Source organism: Chrysochloris asiatica, unplaced genomic scaffold, assembly GCF_000296735.1.
Source record: "Chrysochloris asiatica unplaced genomic scaffold, ChrAsi1.0 scaffold00021, whole genome shotgun sequence".
NCBI classification, from domain to species: Eukaryota; Metazoa; Chordata; class Mammalia; order Afrosoricida; family Chrysochloridae; genus Chrysochloris; species Chrysochloris asiatica.
Window position 1 is genome coordinate 20,121,832 of NW_006408539.1, and position 19,009 is coordinate 20,140,840.

The 19,009-nt window shown below is 37.4% G+C and overlaps 1 pseudogene; it reads left to right on the forward strand.

Annotated features, from left to right (window-relative positions):
- The first annotated feature begins 1,696 nt into the window (after positions 1 to 1,696).
- Positions 1,697 to 13,149, forward strand: LOC102838293 (annotated as a pseudogene).
- Positions 13,150 to 19,009: the final 5,860 nt, after the last annotated feature.

Below are 19,009 nucleotides of genomic sequence, written 5' to 3' on the forward strand. Positions count from 1 at the left end.
AGACCAATAGCTGCATCTCAGACAGTCACTCATGAGTTTTTATGATCCCAGTTGCTATTCACCCACATTGTCTTTGCAGACTACATTATGCTAATTGACCATGGTGTCCCTTGAGACTATTGCCTTGAGCCCTGAGGCTCATTAACCCATTGCCTTAAGATGCTTGATAATATCCAGGAAATTTTCATTTTACCTGCTGTATGCTCTACCACATTCAGTGTGTTTTTTTTTTTTTAGGAAAGATAAATACTCATGTATATATATCAAATTGACTAGAAAATTTGAGCTTTTGGAAACATTTTTATACCAGAGATCTGAAAGCACTAATCTTATGACCTCAGTTATATTTCTTCTTTTCTATTTCTATTGGTGTTGTAACATCATTGTACTTCTTACCCTGGGGTTTTGGATGGCCTGAGTGAAAATTATAGGTATAATAATACAATCATCCATTTGGTGATACTTGTGTTACATTCCACCTCTGCTCTTCTGAAAGGGCAATCAGTTTGTTCTCAGTTATAGATCCTTATTCTGATTGTGGATGCCTTTCCTTCCTGCAGAGTGTCAGCCAGTACCTATCAAAGGTATGCCTGAAGCCCAATCTACAGCACAGAATCTAACTAGAAGACATGCATTAGAACAAAGGAGGTATTTGCATGAGCTTGTGACCCTGGAATCCACTCATGATATCACATAAAAGTATCCAGAAGCAGGTAAGCTTATAGAGTGCTAAAACAGCCTACAATCATCACAATGGAAAAACCATTCTTTGAATGTCAGGGTACCATTTTTCAGGATGTAGCAAATGCATGAAATCAGAGACTATAGTGTTATGTCTCTTGTAGAAAATGTCCTTGAAACAAGTTGTGAAAGCAAAAGTGGGTTTTCTTGGTTGAATTGTGTTCCTCTCCAAAATATGTGTGAGCTTGGCCGAGTCATGGTTCTCAATGGTTTGGCAGTTATGTAGTGATCCCCATGATGGGATCTGATGTGATAAACCAATAAGAGAATTAAGGGTGGAACCATCACCCTTAGTCCCATCATGACCCTGATCCAGTGTAAAGGAGCTTCTGTGGGATGTAGTATGCAAAACCTTCTATCTTACAAGAGATAAAAGGAGAAATAAGTGAGCAGAGAAGAGGGACCTCCTACCACTCCCAAAAAGCTGGGAGTGGGGTGTGTCCTTTGGTTCTGGGATCCCTGCACCATAAGCATTCTAGATCCAGGGGAATACTGATGCCGAGATGCATGGAGATCTCCAATGAATGCTGGGCCTCCATGTGCTGAAAGAGACAAGGATTTCCCCAAAGCAGACAAAGAGAGAAAGCCTTCCCCTAGAGCTAGCACTTGAATCAGGACATCTAGACCCCTAGACTGTAAGACAATACATTTCTGTTTGTTGAAGTTATCGCTTGTGGTATTTCTGTTATAGCAGCAATAGATAACTAAGAAAATAGGTCACATAAACCACTTCCAGTAATATACCAGCATACCAGGGGACGCTTGATTTTTCCATTCCTGTGACTCAATTCTGTACGTTGGTGTTTCATCAAGGAACTTTGTATTCTTCATTCTCATATACCAGCAAATGAGAAGAGTCAACAACTTGACAGAGAAATGAACTTGATTCAGCAGGAAAAGTCATAATGATTTTGCCCATTGTGGCACAGATCCACTTGGATGTTCATGTAGCAATATGAACTTAGAAGAGAATCGTTACCAAGGAATTAGACCCTTAAAGAATGAAGAGTGTAGTCAAATCACCATTTATGTCACCAAGCTATGTCATGTAAACAGTAGAGAGAATTTTACAATGCGTAGTAGAGGAGAGAGAAAATGAGTACCAGGTCTGTAACTGGAGCAAAAAGAGCTATGGATCATATTAATAACATTTTTTCTTATTAGAAAGGACCACAAAAGTCCTAGAGGACAGATTTCCTGGATGTACATTGAAAATAGATTCTTTGTGGTACAAAGAGTGGACTGTGGTAGCCTCTGGAGCTGAACCTCTGATAGCTTTCAAAAGAATTTAACTGTAGGAAACATAGAGGCCTGACAAGCTCATTATGTTCACACCAAGTGTAGGCTCCCTGAACAACCCGCCACCATTACCATCCCACCTGCTTCCAGCCAATAGGGGAGAATTGCACAAGCCAATGTTAGCCCATTGCTGCAGGATATAGAATCTCCTGGTGGGAAAACATGTTTTTAGGTACTGTCTTTTTTTCTAACATCTATTTGCAATTTATTTTACGTTTAATTTATTCATGAGCCATAAATTTTGTTTCTTCAGTTTCTTCTGGGATACCTTTTTCTTCTGTGCAGCATCTTCTTCTAAATTAGGAACAATTTGCTCCTCTTCAGTGAGGATCATCTCCATGTGGCAGGGTAGCTCAGGTAGGCGTTGATCTGACTATGAGCTCTGTAAGTTTGGCAGTGCATCTTAGGCATTTTGTTGACCTGGGTGTGCTCAATGACCAGAGAATCCTCATTGCTCTCTGCATTTATTGCATGTGCAATAAAAATTCAGCTCTCTTTTTGGACCAATGACCATCTGTTTGGCTTGGCCACACCTATCAATGAATGTGACCACTGCAAAGTGGCATCTTTCAGATGTTTGCAGGCTGTTCCCATAAGCAAACCCTTAATGGTCTGGGCAGATTCATAGGTGTTCTTAAAATGGACTTGGAGATTTGAACCTCTTGATCTGCATTATTTTGTGGGGTTTTCTGATTGAGTAATGAACCATTTTGTGAGAGTATCTCAGGATGCTTACGGAAAGAGCTAGGTACTGTCTTAGTTTATTAGAATACCACTAGTGATTGACTTTAGTCCTTGGTGTTCCCAAAGCTTGTTTCTTTGTCTGTTCTGGTTTTGTTATAAGTGAGTGCTGTTGAGGAGTGCATAGGGTTTCCGAGGAGTGTCTGGTGAGTTTGAACGACTAACTTTGTGGTTCAAACTGACCATTCAGCCCACTTCATTAACCCATGATCCCACATGCAAGTAAATTTTGCTGATGATAATTCAAAAATGGTTATACATCAACAGGGAGCTGCCAGTAATCTAAGCCTGATTCAGAATATGACCTGGATCAAGGGATATCATTGCTGATGTCAGGGAGATCTTGGATAAAAACAAAGAATATCAGAAAAATGTTTTTTGTGCTTTATTTACTCTGTAAAGGCATTCCATTCAACTGTGTGGATTATAATGAACTATGGATAACATTGAGACTAATGGGTATTTCAGAACACTTAATTATGCTTATGAGGAACCTGTATATAGAAACAAGCATTGGGGTAAGATAGACACCCAGGAACACCAAGGACTAAAGTCAGTCACTAGTGGTATTCTAATAAACTAAGACAGCACCTAGCTCTTTCCGTAAGCATCCTGAGATACTCTCACAAAATGGTTCATTACTCAATCAGAAAACCCCACAAAATAATGCAGATCAAGAGGTTCAAATCTCTAAGTCCATTTTAAGAACACCTGTGAAACTGCCGAGGCTGTTGAGGGTATGCATATCTGAACAACCTCCAAGCATCTGAAAGATGCCAGTTTGCAGTGGTCGCATTGATAAGTGTGGCCAGGCCAAACAGTGGGATTGGACACACGGTCATTGGTCCAAAAAGAGAGGTGAATTTTTATTGCACATGCTTAAAAATGCAGAGAGCAATGTGGATTTTCTGGTCATTGAGAACACCCAGGTCAACAAAACCCCCAAGATGCACTGCCAAACTTACAGAGCTCATGGTCAGATCAACCCCTACCAGAGCTCCCCTGTCACATGGAGATGATCCTCACTGAAGAGGAGCACATTGTTCCTAACTTAGAAGAGGATGCTGCACAGAAGAAAAAGGTATCTCAGAAGAAACTGAAGAAACAAAACTTATGGTTCCTGAGTAAATTAACTTACAATAAAATGCAAAGAGAAGTAGGAAAAATAAAAACCACAGTACCTAAAATCAAATGACTCTGCGTATCCTTTCCATATTCTTTTGATGCTTCCTGTATCATTCAGTCTTTCAATATTGTTTGAATTCTTTCTTCAGCTCTTTCAGTTTGAGAAATGCTGAGTGTGTTCTACCTTTCTCATTTTCTAACTTCAGGTCTTTGTACATTTCATTATAATAGTTGCTCTTAAACAAACACCCCCAAAAATGACTGCATTTTCAAGCCTTAAGTGTGACAATTTGTCTAAGTTCTGTCCAGTGGGATTTTAATGTATGTGTTGTGTGGACATCTGAGGAGACCTTCCTTAAGAACTGGAGCACACTTTGATATAGTTTCTCCTTTGTTATCAAGTTGCTAGAATGGTTGAGCATGTATTTTACACCAATAGTGACCTTTGTTGTTTGTTTATTCCACCATGCAAGCAACACATCAGAGGCAGAGAAGGGCAGAGAAGACTGAAGCAAGCCCAAAGTGTCTTCCTGATTTACAGGCATGAGATGAGAAATCATGTATTGACAAAGAGAAATTCCAAAATGACTACATGCAATTGTAAGCTGAAGACAATATTAAGTTATTTAGAAGACAATCTTTAAAAAATTTTTCAAAGTACACCTTTGGCCTATAATTTTCATTGGTTTTATTGTTCTAAGAAAACTAGAATTGCCCACTTACAGAATAATCAAATTGAGACCTTTGTTCAGAGTGACTCAGATGGAAACATGGTTTCTTAAAATGGCAAATATAGAAGTGAAAAATGACCTTATTGGATTGCAAATCATCATTTGTTGAGTCAGCCAGGTCCCCTAAAATGTAAATGTAGCAGAAACCAGGAGCCACATTCTCAGTAAATGAGCAGTCATATTGGGTTGGCAGTGATTTTCCAATATGTATGAAAACTGGACAAATTGATGGTATGTATTTGTTTGGAATCTTTAAAATGTCTCATTGACATTTAAAAAATTCCAAACAAATACATACCTAACAAATTCTCCTTTAAACATTGTATCATAGTTTTCTCCACTCTTTGTGTGTATGTGTGTGGCTGTTCTATAAAGACAATTTAAAAATTTAAGGCAATTGAAGGATTTTTTTTTCTTTTAAAAATTATCTGTAATTATCTACTTTCTGTATTATATATCAGATATAGCTCCAGCCCTTACACAGTAATGGGTTAGCAAACATAAATCCATATATTGAATATATTAACTGATCACCATGATGAACACTCTTGCCTTCACCTCTGTCTTTTTTTTTCCTCTAAAGTTAAGTGTATATTTGATTTTTTCTGAGATCATGATGGTCTTATTGCTATAGTTTCTTTTTTTTCTTTCCAGAGATTAAAAGTTTACCAGTGAAAGAATACAAAGGGGCTTTAAAAAGTTCATGGAAAAATTCCATTATCTTTCAATTTCATTTTTCCACTGACTTTTTGAAACCCCCTCATGTTTAGCCTAAATACTCAGATAAACTAAATGAAAGCCCAATGTATCTAAAAGTTGTGTGTTTGTTGTTAACACAGTACTTGATACTGCCTGGTTTTAAGGTAGAGTCCTGGTGTGGCACTGTGGGTTAATGCGCTAGACCACAAAGTCATTTGAACTGCAAGGTCGGTGGTTCCAGCTGCTCCTTGGAAGCCCTATACAGGGTTGCTATGGGTCGGAATTGACTCAACAGCGCTAACAACATTATAGTTAACAGCTTCCTGAATGTAAATTACCTAATGGACAATATTATCTAGTTGAATATGATTACAAGTAGAATTCTGATCATTTATGGTAGCAAAATATTGTCCCTAGGTCAGTCATTTCCATCACATTCTCATCTGTACACAAGTTTGTGTCAGGTAAGAGACTATTCAATCATTTCTGCTGCTCTCTGGAAGCCCGTATATGTTTCTTTAATCAAGTAGATTCATTATATAAACTGCAAAAAGGCCACTTAGTTGCTATTACGATACATTTTATTAATAAATGATTAAAGATTGCTTTAATCTTGATGACTGATAAGAAAATATGTCATACATTAATAGACGTTACAAGAAGATTTGCCTAAGATCATATATTAATACTACAGGAAATTGTTTTACACATGTTTTATCAATAGACTTTGTATCTTATGTTCACATTGTGTTGCCAGAAATGTGAAATATTTAAGAGCACCTTTTTTGTTGTTTTTTAAAAATGTCACTTTGCATGTTAAATATTCAATGCTCATTTGTAACCGAAAGTGAAGAGATTTGGGGTGTTGAAATGTGCCTTAAAGTATATGATTTCAAAAAGAAATGTAATTGCAGCTGACTAATAGATGGCAGAAATAGACATGTACATCTGTGTTCTATAAAAGTCATAACTACATATATTTTCAAAACAAAAACGTGTTATACAATGTCTTTTACGGCAATTTAAAAAAAGATACTTCAAAGGCCTCTAAAAGATGTTACAAAATGTCACTTTTTTGGCACGGGGGAGGGTGACATAGATCTGAGGAAAGTGAATGAAAATTGTTGTTCAGCTTCCATACCCATCTGTCAAAGAATGTTGACACTTGCCCTGTCATATCTATGAATACTTATTAAACATTTCCAATTTTGACTTCATTTTGCATTGTATGTTTTAAAGCAGACTGCTTTACCAAGAGTGCAGAAACAGGAAAGAATTTTCATAATGGTTGTGAGACATTAAAACACAAGTAGTAAATCTTGAAAGCAATTTGATCACAAAAGAATTGTGAGATAAGCAATACTGTTAGTATAATCTCAAGATTTCAGGCAGAGGACACCAGTGCCAAGAATTTGCCTAGCGCCCCAGGTCCACTTATCTCTCTTCTCTTCCTGCGTCTTCTTGTTTTCTTTGTTAAGATCATGAACATTTAATGGAACACGTGCTAGGCAAATGGAACCAGAGGATATAAAAGATACACAGTAAATTGCATAGATCAGCAGATAGATAAATCAAACAATAAGCAAATACTTTCATATTGCTTTATTGCTAGAGATAAGGTGTGGTGGGCAGGAATATGATAGTCTCTATGTATTTCTGAGGATTGTCTATAATATTTTTCTTCTCATCTCCCAGTTTGAGGATCTAAAATTTAACACAGGTGATGACAGAGCAGATGTTGATGAACACAAAAACAAGCAGATTAATAGACAAACCGAGTATCATCTACTGGATTCTGATGTGGGTATATCAGAATGGAGTTTTGCCTTACAGGGTTTTTAGTGGCTGATTTTTCAAATATAAATCTTTCTTCTGAGATGTCTCTGGATGAAACTGAACTTTCAACCAAGTTAGCAGCCCATTGCCTTAGCTGTTTGTGGCAAATAATGATCAAACCCACTTCCATCTGGTCAATTCCTTCCCATAGCAACACTACAGAACAGAGTAGAACCTTAGGGTTTCTGAGGTTTGTTATTCTTTATGGGTACAGACTGGCCTCATCTTTCTCCCATGGAGCCACTGGTGGGTCTGAACTGATGGCATTGTGGTTATGAGACCATTGCTTAACCCACTAAACCACAGGGTCTCCTTAAATAACTATCAAGATAGTGGAAACCCTCTATCAGGGATGTTGGTCATGTTTCAGGTCAGGTTCTCTAGAAAGCAGGCTTTGAAATGAGTTGAGCATTCAGGACATTATGAGGGGGTACAGTGGGGCTCAGTGCCTATGGAAGGGAGTGGAAGTAATCAAGAAGGGGAAAAAGTAGACTTGCGTACCAAGTCTGAATTTTCCAGTGGAAATTTTCTAGAGATAAAATGACCCTGTAGAGTTCTTCAGAATTGGGCCAAGACTATAAATTGTTGTTGTTTCTTTGTTAAATTGGACATTCTAATTTTGGGGATGGGTGGAGTAAGAGTAAGGACTTAGGGTTAGGACTATGGCTAGGTCTAGGCTAGGCCAAGGATTTCATTTAGTGTTAAGGTGATGGCTAATACTATGATCAGTGTTGAGTTCAGCTAGGAGTAGGGCTTGGTCTGTTTTCAGAATTACAGTTAGGGTTCTTTCTATTTATTTTCTTGAAATGTATTTGATTTCATCTTCATTTAGAAGTTCTGTAACTACACCATTTCCTTTTTTAACTTTTGTTGTTGTTGTTATATACAGATAATTCTGGTTCCCTATTTTCTTATACCAGCGTCTCCTCGGAAACCCTGTACAGGGTCGCGATGGGTTGGAACCAACTCGACTGCACTTAACAACAACAATAACATTTTCTTGTAGATCAGTTTTAATTTTGATACTTCTGTTTGTTGTTGTTAATTGCCATCAAGTTGGTTCCAACTCATAGCGACCCTAGATAGGCTTTTCAAGGAGCAGCTGGTGGGTTTGAACTGCAATCTTGTGGTTCACAGTCCAGTGTGACCTTTCTATATCTGGGTTAATTTCTGGGTGATATTGTCATATATGTTAATTCAGATTGTTGTCAATTGTTGTTGATTCTCTGTCCAAAGAACTCCTTTTAGATTTTTTTTGTGAGTTTGGTTTGGTCTTTCTTAATTTTTGTAATTTTTTTGTTCTTCTGGAAACATCCTAATTTCACCATCATATCTAAGGCACAATTTTGCTGCATATATGATTTTTGGCTCAGAATTTTTTTCTTTCAGAGTTTTATATATGTAATTCAAATGTCTCCTTACCTGCATGGTTTCTTCTGAGGAATCAGAACTTAGTCTTAATAGTTCTTTGTAGGTAACTTTTCATTTTTCCTGAACAGCTCTCAATATTTTTCCCTTGTTTTTGGTTTTGGGAGTTTGATTACAATATGCCTTGGTAATCTTCTTTTTGAGTCTATCTTATTTAGAGTTTGTTCAGCTTCTTTAATGCATATCTTCTCATATTTCAAGATGTAAAGGAATCTGCTCCTGTTCTGGATTTCAGCCACACTTAAATTATTCCACTTAATGAGGTCCCACATAATTCTTATACTTCCTTTGGCTTTTTATTGATATTTTCTGATTTTTTTTCCTCTAGCAGAAGAATATTGAGAGATTTGTCCTCAAGCTCACCAATCTGGCCTTCCATTGATTCGATTTTACCTCTCTGCCCTTTCTATGTATTATCTACTTTTGAAATATTAGTAGTAATCTTCTGAATTTCTATTTATTGTTTTTGTATGATTTCTTTTCTTTCTTTCTTTCTTTTTTTCAATCTGTTCTTGTAATATTTTTCTGAGTTCCTCCAAATTTTTTTTTCTTTCATCTGCAGCTTTCTTGATCATTTTCTCAATCTGTTGAAGGTACTTAAATATTGTTCTTCTGAATTCCTGATCAGGTACTTTCCATAGCATTTCAAATATAATATTTTTTGAGTCTCAGTTTTGTTCACTTACTTGAGTTACTCTGTCTTGTTTCTTCAGATAAACTGAAATTATCTGTTGCCTACAAGTCACTTTGGTATTGTAGTATTGAAATTTGATTGATGGTTGTATGTTCTTAGATTGTTGTTAAGATTGTTGTTGTTAAGTGCCGTCTAGTCGGTTCTGACCCATAGCAACTCTCTATAGGGTTTCTAAGGAGCATCTGATTAGCTTGAAGTTCAAACGGCTTTGCAATCTGGCGCATTAATCCACAGCGCCACGATAGTCACCACGTATTTCTTGGTGGATGTGATAGAAACTGGGATTGTATATGCAGCTCTCTGTTCAATATTTGTGTAATGTAGTTAAGGGCAGGTGTGTTTGATTTTGGCTGCTAATGATCATTGACCAGGAATTAGAGGAGTGGGTAGTGGAATTTGCCCAGTGGGTGGAGCTGTAGGAAGCATGGATGTGACTGGGCCACTTGGGAACAATTTCCATCTCCCCCAAACAGTTGATTGCTCCTGTATTTTCCGAACTTTCTTTCCATGCAGTTTTAGAAAACAGGCTTATCTGTCCTCTTCCAGATGCTTACTCTTTATGAAATGTTTCTCTTTAGGGAAGGACATGTGGTTAAATACCATCATCTTTCCCATCTCATCTCAATTACTCAGTGTTGTCCTATAATGTGGGTCATCCTCATTTCACAGTCCCTCTGACGGCTGAAGTTCATTTATACATCTCTGACCTAGGCCTAATGACTGGGGGTGCTTCATTTGCAAAATTCATGTCATCTGTTTACTTCAAAATTCTGTGCAATCTAGGAGAAAGTATACAGATAAAACACCCTGGTCCTGGTCTCTTAAATAGGAATAGCTGGCATAGTTTCATACCATGATATTATTCACAATAGGTTGTTCAGATTTCAAAGAATTGTAAATTCAATATTGAACAAGTTCTAGAAGAGATCAATTTTCTACAACCATACGTGACCAGAGATTTGTAGACTCAACCTGAGAAATCCGTAGTGGGCCCTCCAGTTGTTTCTAACTCATACTACCAAGAACTGCCCCGTACGGTTTCCAAGATTGTAATCTTTACATGAGCAGACCAACAGGTCTTTTTGTCCAAAGAGCCACTGGTGGGTTTGAACTGCTGATATTTCTGTTGACAGTTGAGTGCTTTATCCATCATAGTTTGTACAATCATAGTTCCTTAAAGAAATTACTCAGAGATAGAAAATAAAGATGAATAAAACACGGTTGAGGATACTGACTGGCGAATATTCAATCTCTTATGTGTGTAACCCTGCTGAGGTGAGGATATTTGATAAATATTTTACAGGTGCCTGGTCACAACATAAATCTCCATGTGAGTTTTAGTTACTGTGGAACATAAATGTGTGATTTTGAAACTTTGTTGTTGTTGTTGTTGTTAATTACTGTTGAGTTAGGGTCAACTCATAACTACCCTGTATAGGGTTTCTGAAGAGTGACTGGTAGGTTTGAACTGTCAACCTTGCAGTTAGAAGAGCAGTGATTATTCTACAGCACCACACGAGGACTTCAGTATTCCTGAAGTGTTGCACCACTCCATAATTTCTGATAGAAACCTCTAAACCAGATATCAGATGATTAACCAAGCAAAGGAGCACACAGCTCATTCATATCACCAAGATGACTCATTTTACACCCATGCTAGAGTTTCAAGTTTTTATAATCAGTGAATACTGTTAACATCCACAGCTGATCCATGTCATCCTGTGATATCAGTATCTTCTCCCATCTTCTCTCACCCAGAGACATCAGGAAAAGAGTCCCTTAGTGGGAGTTACAAAGGCCAAGATAGATGAGGTATAATAAATAATTCACTATACCAGAAAGTATATATATTGTATATTGAAGACAGTGCAAAGACCCTAGTACATAAGTCAGATAAATGTAAATGTACTCAAAGACTCAGAGAGGGAGGAAAAAAGTGACTCTAAAGATCTAAATGTTCAGTGTTCTTTATTCTTCCTATAGACACCTCTAGGTGGTGAGTTTGAAAACCACCTGCGGAAATTCTTTCCTTCATATCTCCACATGAGATAATGACTAACAGAACTTTAATAAATATGATAAGCATATGACGTATCCTTGTGCACAAACAACTATCAATCTGTATCGGGTGACCAGGTAAATAAAAATTATGATCATAATAAGCTCACACATATCAACATAAATTACCGATAATGAACACTTACGTTCTACCAATAAAAACTTAGAGATGGGGAAAGTCAATATTCATGTGATCTTTGTATAATAGAGTTTAAACCAAAACCAAATCCACTGCCAACAAGTCCATTCTGACTCACAGTGACCTTATAGCATAGAGTTGAAATGCTTCATTGGGTTTCCAAGGCTGGTTACGAATCGGGCTGCGAACCTCAAGGTCAGCAGTTCGAAACTACCAGCTCTTCCATAGAAGAAAGATGAGGCTTTCTGCTCCCGTACAGATTTATAGCCTCAGAAACCCTGTACAGGGCCGCTGTGAGTCGGAACCAATTCCACGGCACATAACAAAAACAACAACAAATGTGTATGGGAGCCGATAGTCTAATGTATCCTCACAGAGGGTATCATGAGATTGAACTGCCATGTTTTTGATTAGCAGTCTTTGGTTAGCATTGTTCCACCATGAACTAAGCCATAAGAAGGGAATGCTAGGAGTTGGGAATCACTGGGGGAAGAGGAGATTTCCAAGAAGGCAATGATTTGACTTGGGTACTAAAGGTATAGTGACTTCAGTCCAGCAATAATCAGCGATAAAGGAGAAGCAGGTATATGGCAATAGGAAGAAATTTTATGCTACCACAAACATAAAATTAATAAATAATACAAGACATTTATTGTAACTTTTATATGTCATTAGTTTACAAAGTAAAAATGTTTTTTAGCCATAATGAATCTATTTTTGTTGTTGCTTTACAAAATGAGAGGAAATTTAATCTCTCAGCCCTTTGCTTCACGGGTAGTCTTTGAAAGAAATATGAGCTAGCACACAGTAGCTAGTAATTCAACTCTGACGTCCCTGAGCTTGAATATTTCCCCGTAGTTTGCTTACAGGAATGTCTTTGGGTAACAATTAAAATGCTAGTTTCTACTATGCTCAGTTATCTTTTTTTGACACATTTGTGAATAAATTAATATTTTAAAGCATATGGCATGTAGCAGATGGACAATTAATATAACTTTAAGGTTTACATTAATAATATATTTTCAAACTTAACATTTACATGTTAATTTGGAGTCTTGATGGCGTAGAAGTTAAAGCACTCTGATGCAAACCAAACTCTTGTGAATTGGAACCCATCAATGGCTAAGAGGGAGAACATCGAGGCAGTCAGCTTAAAAGATTTACAGATTTGGAGACTCTATGGGGCAGGGCTACACTGTCTTATAGCTTCACTCATTCAGAATCAACTCAAAGGCACAAGATCTTGGTTTTGTTTTTATTTAAAGCCAAATGAAAGAGAATTATGCTTGTACAACTTCTGAGACATTTTCAAAAGTAACTAAAAAAAAACAAACAAACCTCAAAATGTCCCAAACTGACTCAGATATATAACATTCAAAAACTTGATGATGGGGGCTAAAATTGACCAGGAAAAACATGTGTTGTTGGTCAGCATGACACTGTGACATCAGCATGTCTCCTGCTGGAGAAGGCAGAGCACAATGTTCATATGCTGAACTGTCTCCTGTGTAATGTGATAAATAGACAGAACAGCTTCTCAAAGAACAGTCATTAAAACAAATAGCATGATGCGGTTTCAGAGACAGAGCTTTATGAACGAGGAAGACGAAACATTAAAGGAACCAGAGATCCAGCAGCGGAGGCTTGGAGCTGTGTAAACTTAAGTCTCTGGCTTTGGTCACTTCTTTAAAGTACTTTTTAACAAATCAAGTGAATTCTCAGAAACCAGGAGTGAGAAAGCTATTTGCCAGTGTGCTGTTAGTCCATCGCCTGGGAAATGTCTAAGTTATTTCAGACCACGTTGGCATCAAAGAAGACGGACTTATATCTGACCAGCAGAGCATTCCAAGACCCAGAAACTCCCGTGTGGCATGTTTATGCAAACCAGTGTATTTTGTCTGTAATGGTCAGGTATTAAACACATGACATTGTGTCGGACCCGACTCAACGGCACTTAACAACAACAACAACAACCAAGAAAGTTGGTGATGCGTTTGCTGTTTAGATTCAGATTCTTTATCTCTGTTTAGGTATTACTGAAAGGAGCTCTGGTAGCATAGATGTTACCAGTTGGGCTGCTAACCTCAATGTCAGCAGCTGTAAACTACCAGCTGTTCTGCCAGAGAATGAGGAGGCTTTCTGCTCCTTTAAGGATTTACAACCTCAGAAACCCTTTGCAGGGTTGTTATGACCTGGAACTGACTCCATAGCACACCACCACCACCACCACCACCACCTCCACCGCCACAACCACCACAGCTTTTACTGAATGGTTTAAAATCAGGAAAGGTCTGTGCTAGGCATGTACTCTTTTACCATACTTACTCAATCTGTATGCTGAGCAAATCATCTGAGAAACTGGATTATCTGAGGAAGAAGGGGACTTCAGGATTGGAGGAAATTCCATTAACAACTGATATCAGATGATACAACCTTGCTTTCAGAAAGCAAAGAGGATTTAAATATTTCCTAATGAGGATCAAAGATTACAGCATTCAGCATGGATTGTACACCAATGTAAAGAACAAAAACAAACTTCACAACTGGACCAATCAATAACATCATGATAAATGGAGAAAAGACTGAAATTGTCCAAGACTTTATTTTGCTTGCAATCAACATTCTTGGAAGCAACAGTCAGGAAATCAAATGATGCATTATATTAGGCAAATCTGCTGCAAAAGACCTCTTTAAAATGTTAAAGAGCAAAGATGTCAGTTTGATGACTAAGGTGAGCCGGACCCAAGTCATGGTCCTTTCAATAACCTCATAGGCCTGTGAAAGTTGGACAGTGAGTAAGGAATATTATAGAAGAATAGGTGATTTTGAGCTATGGTTTTGAAGGAGAATATTAAAAATACCATAGATTTCCAGAAGAACAAAAAATCTGTGTTGAAAGAAGTATAGCTAGAACGCTCCTTAGAAGCCAGGATGCTGAGACGTAATCGCTGAGACGTAATCACTCATACTTCGGACATGTTATCTGGAGTAGGATCAGTCCCTGAGGACATTATGTTTGGCAAAGTGGAGGGTCAGTGAAAAAGGGGAAGACCCTCGAGGAGATGAATTGGCACAATGACAGCTGCAATGGGCTTAAACATAACAATTGTGAGGATGACATTGGACAGGGGAGCATTTCGTTCTATTGTGTTGAGGGTCACTATGAGTTGGAACTGACTCAATGGCACTGACAACACTAATAGGACTTTCATATCAAACCGAATGTAAAGAGGAAGTAATGAATCAATGAACCAAAGAGTTGACAAAAAAATGTACAGTATCACATAACATTTCTGAATGCATAAAAAGATAAACTTTATCATTTTTTCCCCCACTGTGCAATAAATACATGTGATGCATAGTTACTGCACTGAATAATTTTTCACTTCTCTGTTATACTGGTTTTACTATATAATTACATAAATCCAAAGCTTTATGAGAAGAATGTAATATCTGGTAGAGCCAATGAATATAAACTACACAGGGTATTATAAATGCTTTTACTCTTATTGGTATATGTCCTATATTTGCATAATAAAGTTGAAATCAATAAATAACATAGGTAGCAAATGACACAGTAAAGCTTAACACCATTCACTGGCCACTTGGAAAGGTCATCACCTGGACTCAAAGGTAATTTATGAATAAACAACATAATCACAACCTTACATGTGCTCACTGCTAATCTGTAGTGAGCAGTTTCGCATAGTTTCCATCATATCTTTGACACTATTCACCACAGATTAGTAAGTAAGCAGAAGTAAACCATGGTTACCTTATTTGTTTGGCTACTTAATACCCAACAGGGCTTGTCAAATTGAAAACAGGCTTTGACTCTGTAGGAAGGTGTTGTGGGGTTGAGAGAAAGACAGATGCCAACCAGATCTAGAAGGAGAATCTTGTTGTAAAGGAAAAATGTGAAACTGTTCACTACAGATTATTAAGAATGCTCAAGCAAATCCGTCCTTACCGTGCCTACTAGGTAATTAGCATCTGGCTGGACTATGCTGCCGTCCTTGTCTGGTTGTCCTGGTGGCTCTCTCTGGATACGGTGCCCCCAACCTTTTTTACAACCTTGCAGTCCCACTTCGTGGAATAATGCCTGGCCTGGTCTGGTATTCTCTGTCTTAAAGACTGACGTTTTGAGATGAGTCTGAAAGTCAGGAACCACTAACATGAAACTGTCTCCTCAAATTAATGTTTGACTAATTGGCTATAGTCAAATTGAGTATGCTCACAGGGCATCAAGTTCCTCACTTCCACAGAAGAAACTGCTTAAAGAACTGCTAAGATACATAAATGTAATCATTATTTGAGAAAGCTCATGTTTCAACCAAGAGCAGTCTAGCACCTTTCAACGTATATGAGAACTTTTCCTAAAACAGATTTTTCTCCCCTCTTAATTTTATTTACAGATCTTTGTAAATTCCATTTCATTGGACATATTACTGAAGTTGTCGAATTTTTATTTTATGATAACACTTTTATCTCTTTGTTGTTGTGTACAAAGGGATTTCAAATGCAATGTTTTATTCATTTTTCAAAGTACCAAGAACTTTAGGATCTCTCTGCAATTTTTATGCTTCCAGCATTCACCGAGAAGAGTGGAAAGTTTCAGAATGACCTCTTCCTTCTCCCAGTTCTGCTCACACCCTGCTCAAGTCATCCCTACCCCCAACCTCCATTCCTTCTAGACAATCTAACTTCCAAATGGGATTTCAGGCTGACAGGCAGAAAAAGGAAAATTTATTGCTTGAAGTTGTTTTTCACTTTAAAGGCTTCTTTAGTGACAACCTTTCTTCTTTTAGAAAGGAGAAAATGGCAAAGGTGAAAGGTTGTAACTATACATTTGAAAGCATCAATTTCTGTAAGGGATGGATTTCATCTCAGCCATATATATATATATATATTTTTATTTTTTTTTCTTTGAAATCCACAGTGCTGGGTAGTCCTATGTGCTTGGGGATACTCATTCATTACAGTTAACATGCGTTTGCTTTAGTAGGAAAAACACACTATGTAACTAACGGTCTCCTAGTGTGGCTCCGGATTAACTAGTACTGATTCTGTTGGTCCATAGCACCTAACAACAATAACAACAACAATATTGTAAAAATGTAAACTTTGAAATTTGGCTTTAAAGTTAATGTGATTACATGTAATAAAATGAACATTTCTTCAGATTTGTTGTTGTTGTTAGGTGTCATAGAGTTGGTACCGACTCATAGCTACCATATACACAACAGAATAAAACACTGTCCGGTTCTTGTCCAACCTCACTATTGCTGCCACACTTAAGCCCATTTATGTTGCCATTGGCCAATCCATCTCTCTGGGGGTCTTCTTCTTTTTATCTGACCCTCCACCTTACCAAACATGATATCCTTCTCCAGCGACTGTCCATCCTGACAATATGTCTCAAGTATGAGAGCAAAGTTTGGCCATCCTGGCCTCCAAGGAGCATTCTGGCTGCACTTTTTCCAACACAGATCTGTTGGTTCTTCTGGCAGCCCATGGTACTTTCAATATTCTCCTCCAACACTATAACTCAAAAGCATCAATTCTTCTACAGTCGTCCTTATTCACTGTCCAGCTTTCACATCTATATAAGGTTATTGAAAATACCATGGTTTGGGTCAGGCGCACCTTAGTCCTCAAGCTGACATCTTTGCTCTTCAACACTTAAAAAAGTTCTTGTGCAGCAGATTTGCCTGATGCAATACGTCATTTGATTTCTTGACTGCTGCTTCCATGATAGTCTTCAGATTAAGTGATATTTATTAGTTGAGTTTTATTTAAGATAAAGCTAAAATAATAACACATATATACTTCAGATATACAGTATATATGTATACATCAAACCCATGAACAACAGAATAAAACATGGCCTGTTCCTTCAGTCTCCTTTAATCATTGCTATGTTGCAGCCACGGCGTCTATCCATTTTATTGAGGGGCTTCCTCATTTTCACTGACTCATACTTCCATAAGCATGATGCCCTTCACCAGAGACTTTCCCTGCCTGATAACAAGTCCTAAGTATGAGAGACCAAGTCTCGCCATCTTTGCTTCTAAGGAGCATTCTGATTGTAATTCCGAGACAGATGTGTTGGGTAAATCTGTGGCAAAAGTTCTCTTAAAGTTTTGGAAAGCAAAGATGTCATGTTGAAGACTAAGGTGTGTCTCTGATCAAGCCATGATATTCTCATTCCTCTTATATGCAATCAAAAGCTGGATAGTGAATAAGGACTACCAGAGAATTGATGCATTTGAATTACGGTGTTGGTGAAGAATATTGAATATACCACAGACTGCTAGAAGAATAAATAAATCTGTCTTGGAAGATTTTAGCCTTTCTGTTCTCTTTCTATAAAGAAGATACAAGGTTTGTTTATTTCTTTATCTTGTACTGTTGTAGAAGCAAAAATGTAGCATTTAAGAAAAATCTGGAAAATCTGAGTTTGTAGAGCAATATTGTTGTTGATGAGTGCCGTCGAGTAGGTTCCGATTCATAGTGACCCTGAATAGGGTCTCTGAGGAGCAGCTGGTGGGTTTGAACTTCCGACCTTGTGGTCCACAGTCCAGTGCTGATCCTACAATGTTGCTCCAGGAGTCCATTGAGCAATATTACCCTAATGTAATTGTGTGAAAATTATTCATGTAAATAAAAATTTTATCTTTAATTACCTGAAATATTACATAGCCTTATTATTTTGATGTTTCCTTCCTCCTTCCTGTCTTCCTTCTTTCTTTCTCTCTTCCTTCTTTCTTCCTTCACAGTAGTCGTATCCAGATTTTAACTCTGTGGTATCTGGAACATGGCCACGTATAGCAATAAACCAGAAAAGGGACAAATTTGAACTGGCATTGCTTAAATCAAACCACTGTCTGCCCCCCAACTGATTTTTGAAGGACTCTCAGTATTTTTCCTATACTATAGTAAGCACGTGAAATGGAATTTTCAAGAATGCATGGATTGCTCTCTAAGGCACCTAGCGCAGATTTTAGCATCCTGTATGGTTTCCACGCTTCTAGACTGATTAATCCTTGACTTAAATTGAAGTGGTACATGGGTGAGAGGGCAGTGAAATTGCAATTCTAATCTACTGTGGATGGTAATACAATTGAGTATAACTTACTTAGAATGGAAAGTTTATTAGAAAGACTCATTAAGATATAATACCTTCTGACACAGATAATCATTTTCCATAACGTTTATTCCATAAGGATATGTCCCCAAATGGAAATTTGGAGCACGGTTTAGTAGACTTAAATATTTTTTCATTGAAAAGAAAGAAATGCTCAAATGTTAAGCACAGAAAGAATGGTGTGTTAACATATATTAACAAAATTAATTTGATGTAAATATACTCTCAAGTACACTCTGAAAAAATTTTATTGATCTGTTAATTGTTAATGCAATTTTTATGACCTCATTAAAATTATAGTTTAAAAAGGATGTCAGTGTACTCAGAAATACATCTGAAGACCATTTGGTAGAGTTTTTGGTGAGTTTTCC